The sequence below is a fragment of the Solanum tuberosum genome, unplaced genomic scaffold (genome assembly GCF_000226075.1).
Source record: "Solanum tuberosum cultivar DM 1-3 516 R44 unplaced genomic scaffold, SolTub_3.0 scf00013, whole genome shotgun sequence".
Lineage (NCBI taxonomy): Eukaryota > Viridiplantae > Streptophyta > Magnoliopsida > Solanales > Solanaceae > Solanum > Solanum tuberosum.
Genome location: NW_006238940.1, coordinates 2,308,566 through 2,314,039, shown reverse-complemented (window position 1 = coordinate 2,314,039; position 5,474 = coordinate 2,308,566).

Here is a 5,474-nt window from a genome sequence, read left to right as displayed (position 1 = left end):
TGACACTAATGATGATTCAGCCCCATTCATCACCACTACTCCTCCTTTTGTGGAATCCATTAGGCAAACTCTCAGGCGTGCAAGTCTATGCACATCCTTTGCTAGTTCTTTTTTATCTTTCTCAAAATGGGCGGTACTACCCATAGACAACCTGCTCAAGGCATTAGCAACAACATTAGCCTTACCTTGGTGGTAAAGAATACTTATGTCATAATCCTTGAGTAATTCTAACCACCTTCTTTTTTTGAGATTAAGTTATTTCTGAGTGAACACATACTGAAGACTCTTGGGATCGGTGAACACATCCACATGAACACCATAAAGATAACGACGCCATATTTTCAAGGCAAATACTACAACAGCCAACTATAGATCATGGATTGGGTAGTTCTTTTCATGAACTTTCAACTGTCTGGAGGCATAAGTTATAAACTTGCTATTCTGCATTAACACACAACCCAAACCAACTCTAGACGCATCACAATATACGACAAAATCTTGAGTACCTTTTGGTAAGGTCAACACTGGGGAAGTAGTCAACTTTTTCTTCAATTCATGGAAGCATTTCTCACCAGCGTCAGACCATTGAAACTTCACTGTTTTTTGAGTTATCTTGGTCAAAGGGGATGAAATAGACGAGAACCCCTATAATAGCTAGTCAACCCCAAGAAACTCTTAATATCAGTTGGAGATGTGGGTCTAGGCCAATTCTGCGCTGCCTCTATTTTTTGGGTATCAACTTTAATTTCCTCTCTAGATACAATGTGGCCTAAGAATTCCACAGACTCAAGCCAAAAATCACACTAAGAGAACTTGGCATATAAATCTCTATCCTTTAAAGTTTGGAGAACTATTATGAGATGACTAGTATGATCTTCTTCATTCCTTGAATAGATTAGTATGTCATCAATGAATACGATAACAAACATATCTAAATAAGGTTTGAATACTCTATTCATAAGGTCCATGAACGCTGCAAGCGCATTGGTTAGACCAAAAGACATAACTAGGAACTCATAATGACCATAACGGGTCCTGAATGTTGTCTTTGGAATGTCACATTCCCTCTCTCTTAACTGATGGTAGCATGATCTGAGGTCTATCTTAGAGAAACAAGTAGCACCCTAAAGCTGATCGAAAAGATCATCAATTCTTGGAAGAGTATACTTGTTCTTGATGGTAACCTTGTTTAACTAGCGGTAGTCTATACACATCCTAAGGGAACCATCTTTCTTTCTGACAAATAAGACCGGAGCGCCCCAAGGTGAGACACTTGATCGAATAAAGCCCTTATCAAAGAGGTCTTTCAACTCTGCTAGTGCCATTCTGTATGGCGGAATAGATATATGATGAGTGTCTGGAAGAATGTCTATACCGAAATCTATTTCTCTCTCAGGAGGGACTCCAAGAAGATCATCAAAAAAAACTTCTGGAAACTCTTTTACTACTGAAACTGACTAAATAGGAGGTATCTCAGCACTAGAGTCATTAACTCAGACTAAGTGATAGACACACCCCTTAGAGACTAACTTTCTTGCCTTAAGGTACGAAATAAAATGACCCTTAGTCACTGCTGAGCTACTTTTCCACTCTAAGGCTGGCTCATTTGGAAACTGAAACTAGACAACTCGAGTTCTACAATCAATTGAGGCATAACAAGCATAAAGCCAGTCCATACCAAGAATGACATCAAAATCTACCATGTCTAATTCGACTAAATCAGCCATGGTGTCCTTGTGATTGATGGAAATGACACAATCACGATATACTCGTTCAACTAGAATAGACTCCCCAACAGGTGTAGAAACACAAAAGGGTTCACAGAGTTTCTTAGGAATAACATCAAAATTATTTGCAACATAACGAGTCACAAAAGATAAGCTTGCTCCTGGGTCTAACAAAGCATAAACATTTAGAGTAAAGACTTTGATCATACCAGTGAAAACATCTGGAGAATTCTCTTGCTCTTGATGACTAGTGATCGCATAAAGGCAGTTTGCTCCTCCGCCAGTACCGGAAGTAGCTCCTTTAGGTACAGCCCTGTCTGGTGGAGCAACTGATGAAGATTGGGCTCTATTCCCCTGATTCCCATTACCTTGCCATTTCTTAGGGCACTCTTTCATGAAGTGACCCTCTTGTCCACACTTGAAACAACCTATAGAGCTATCGCGACATTTACCTGGGTGGGTTCTACCATACTTAGAACATACAGGAGCCCAGTTACCTCATTGTGCCACACTATTCTGAGATTGGGTTGGTCTAGCCCTGAATTGCTGTGAATTCTGACTATTGTACTTACCTTTGTTTCTGGGTGCCCTTTTGCTTTTGTTGGAAGGAAGACCGATTCACATTGTTCCTCTGCTGCCCGGACTCACTCTCTGTCTTAGCCCTTTTGTTTCTAAACTCCTCCATGCCCCTCAACTTCTCTTCCTCAACCTACTGTACATAGACCATCAACCTTGCTATATTTATGTCACCTATTAGCATTACAACCTTACCTTCCTTACTTGACAGACGAGACAGCCCATTAACAAACAAACTCATTCTAATCCTCATATCCGCAACCATCTCCAGAGCATAACGGGATAGTTGGGTGAACTTCAACCCATACTCATGAACACTTAGTGAATCTTGGTTAAGAGTGAGAAATTCTCGTACCTTGGCCTCTCTCAATTCTCGGGGAAAGAAACACCCAACAAGGCCTCCTCAAAATATGCCCAACTCGCAGGTGGTGCTCCCTCAGCTCTACCATTCTTCCACTGGTCAAACCAAGTCCTAGCAACATTCTTCAGTTGATATGTAGCTAATTCTACTCGCTAAGCATCGGCAATGTGCATAACTTCAAATAATTTTTGCAGTTCCTCAATAAAGTTCTTTGGATCCTCAGTAATGCTTGGACTAGTGAAACTTAGAGGATTCATCCTCAAGAACTCTCGGATCCTCGAAGTATCAGCTTCTTCTTGTCGAGACCCCATTTGTTGTCCAACTTAGTTGGTCACAACTTGGCTTAACATCATGATCACTTCCCTGAACTCAACATTGGTAACTTCCCCTTGGGGTTGCACTTCAGGTGCATTAGGTACCCCTTGCTCCACAACGTTCCTCCTAGCAGGACAACCTCGGAGAGCTCTTCGTGGAGGCATAGTTAACTGAAAAACACGCACAAGCACTAATTAGAAAGAAGCTTTATAGCGATGAACTCTATCACACGAAATTGAGTATGAAAGAAATGAGATAATTTCCTAAGTGTTGCAGCCTCCTAATTATAGATGTGGCGTGCTTCATACCGATAACTAAGACTCTACTGACACGACTTCATAGACTCCCTAGGACTCTTGAACTCTGTGCTCTGATACCAAGATTGTCACGCCCTAAGCCTACACCCTAGGTGAGACTGGCACTCGAGAACCATTGTTGGCTCCAAGTGAACCCTTGGCCTAGCTTACGTACTCAGCGAAAGACTTAACTTAACCAAGATAAACCCATATAACTCAATAATGTTAATAAGAAAGCATTCAACTAGTCAATAAGGCAAACTCAAGTCTTTAAACAACATTTGAAATGAATAAGACTAAAGAACTATAACTATCCATCTATGAAGCCTCTAAACAATGAGGGATGTCGGGACAAGACCCCCGTTCATCCTAACAATTGAAATACTAGAAAGCAAAGTAAAAGGAGTCATCCGGAAAGCAAGGAGGCTCACCAACTAACTCTGAGTGCTCAACTGGATCAAAGAGGCACTGGATGTTGATCCTGGTTACCTGTGTCTGCATCATAAAATGATGCAGGACAATTGGCATCAGTACATTGAATGTACGAGTATGCGAAGGGGAATACTAAAACATAACGTAAGCTTGAAAAGAATGTGAAAGGAACACTTACCTTGGCTTTACTCAACTCATGAATAACTTAACTCAATATAAAGTAATAATACACATGCAATATATGGAAAGCTTTTAGAACATTAGAAAGCAACTCAGTTTGTTAAACAAATGCGATAACAACTCAACTTACTCATATAATAAAGTAATATAATTTATGTGGGAGTTTCTCTAACCGAAAACCACAACTAAGAGCCTAAGTGGTGATAAAACGTCTTGTCCACGCTGCCAGAACTATCATATACTTTGTCGTCATATAGGACACCTTAACTAAGTGGATCCACTAGTCTATGCTAAAAAGCAGCAAAGAATCATCTAAGAAATCTGATCCTTCACTACCCATTATGGCTACATGGTTTATGGAGACTTGAGTTATTATGAACTCACGTTTCCATATCGGTGCTCAATACTTCTCCCAAAATGTACTTAGCTCATATGTTTTTAAAACAAAACTCTTTATTTGGTTTGAGATAATTACTCAAAACTTAGCTTAAAAGCTCTCTTAGAAATCGGTGTTTCCCTTTCTTGTTCAAATGTGAAAACATTTTAAACTCTTGGGAATACTTATTTCCCGTAATATATTTGATGAAATGAACTTTTACTCTTATCCTTAGATAACTCAAGGCTTAAGTCTTAAAACGAAGTTAAAACGTTTGTGAAAGACTATTGAAAAACTTAATGAACTTCTCTTGACTTGATTCTTAACTTCTAGGCTTGACTCTTAACTTTCCTTGAAATGAATTATGGATTCAAGGCTCATTATCTCATGTTTATGGATGATTTCATGATGTTTAGACGCACCTTTAGAGTGTTGGAATCAACTAAGAAACATAGGTACGTTTCTAAGGAACTAGTACGGAAAGATGGGGGGAAAATGGGAAGAACTATGTCCCTGGCGCTCTGAGAGGCGCAGGGCGCCAAAGGGTAAAATTCAGAGACTGACTTGGGGCGCTCTTGCTGGCGCGGTGCCCAGAGGTCAAAATTCAGGAACTGTGTTGAGGCGCGCTGAGAGGCGCGGCGCCCCAGCCCCTTCTCCAGAAAATATTGAATTCTCTTCTTCATTTTTCAACTCTAAACCCTCTAATTTCACTTGGTTCTTTCCCCAAACACATAAAATCGACTATACCCTCAATATATACAAGATTCAACTCGAAATCACACCTAAAAACATGAATCAACCTCAAGAAACTTCAACAATAGGAACCTACAAGATTTCAATCGAATTGACATCAAGAACTCATATGATTTACTTTCAAATCAATATAACTTCGCTGAATTGAATCATGATTGGCGAGTGGGTGAACTTACCCAACACTATGTGATCTCACATACATCGTAGGATTGAATCCTTGGCGAAATCCACAACCAAACTTGAACGTTCTTGACGAATCTTGACTTTTCTTTCTCCTTTCTCCTTTCTCCTCTTTTCTCTTTTCTGTAATCCCTCGCGTGAACTTCAACTTTTCTAAACTGATATAATTCTGATTGTACCCCAAATAAACTCCTAAAACAAATTAAAATAATTGGGTAAGGAAAAGACTAAAATACCCTTTCAAAATCCGGTTTAGACTTTCCTTATTGGAACAGCCC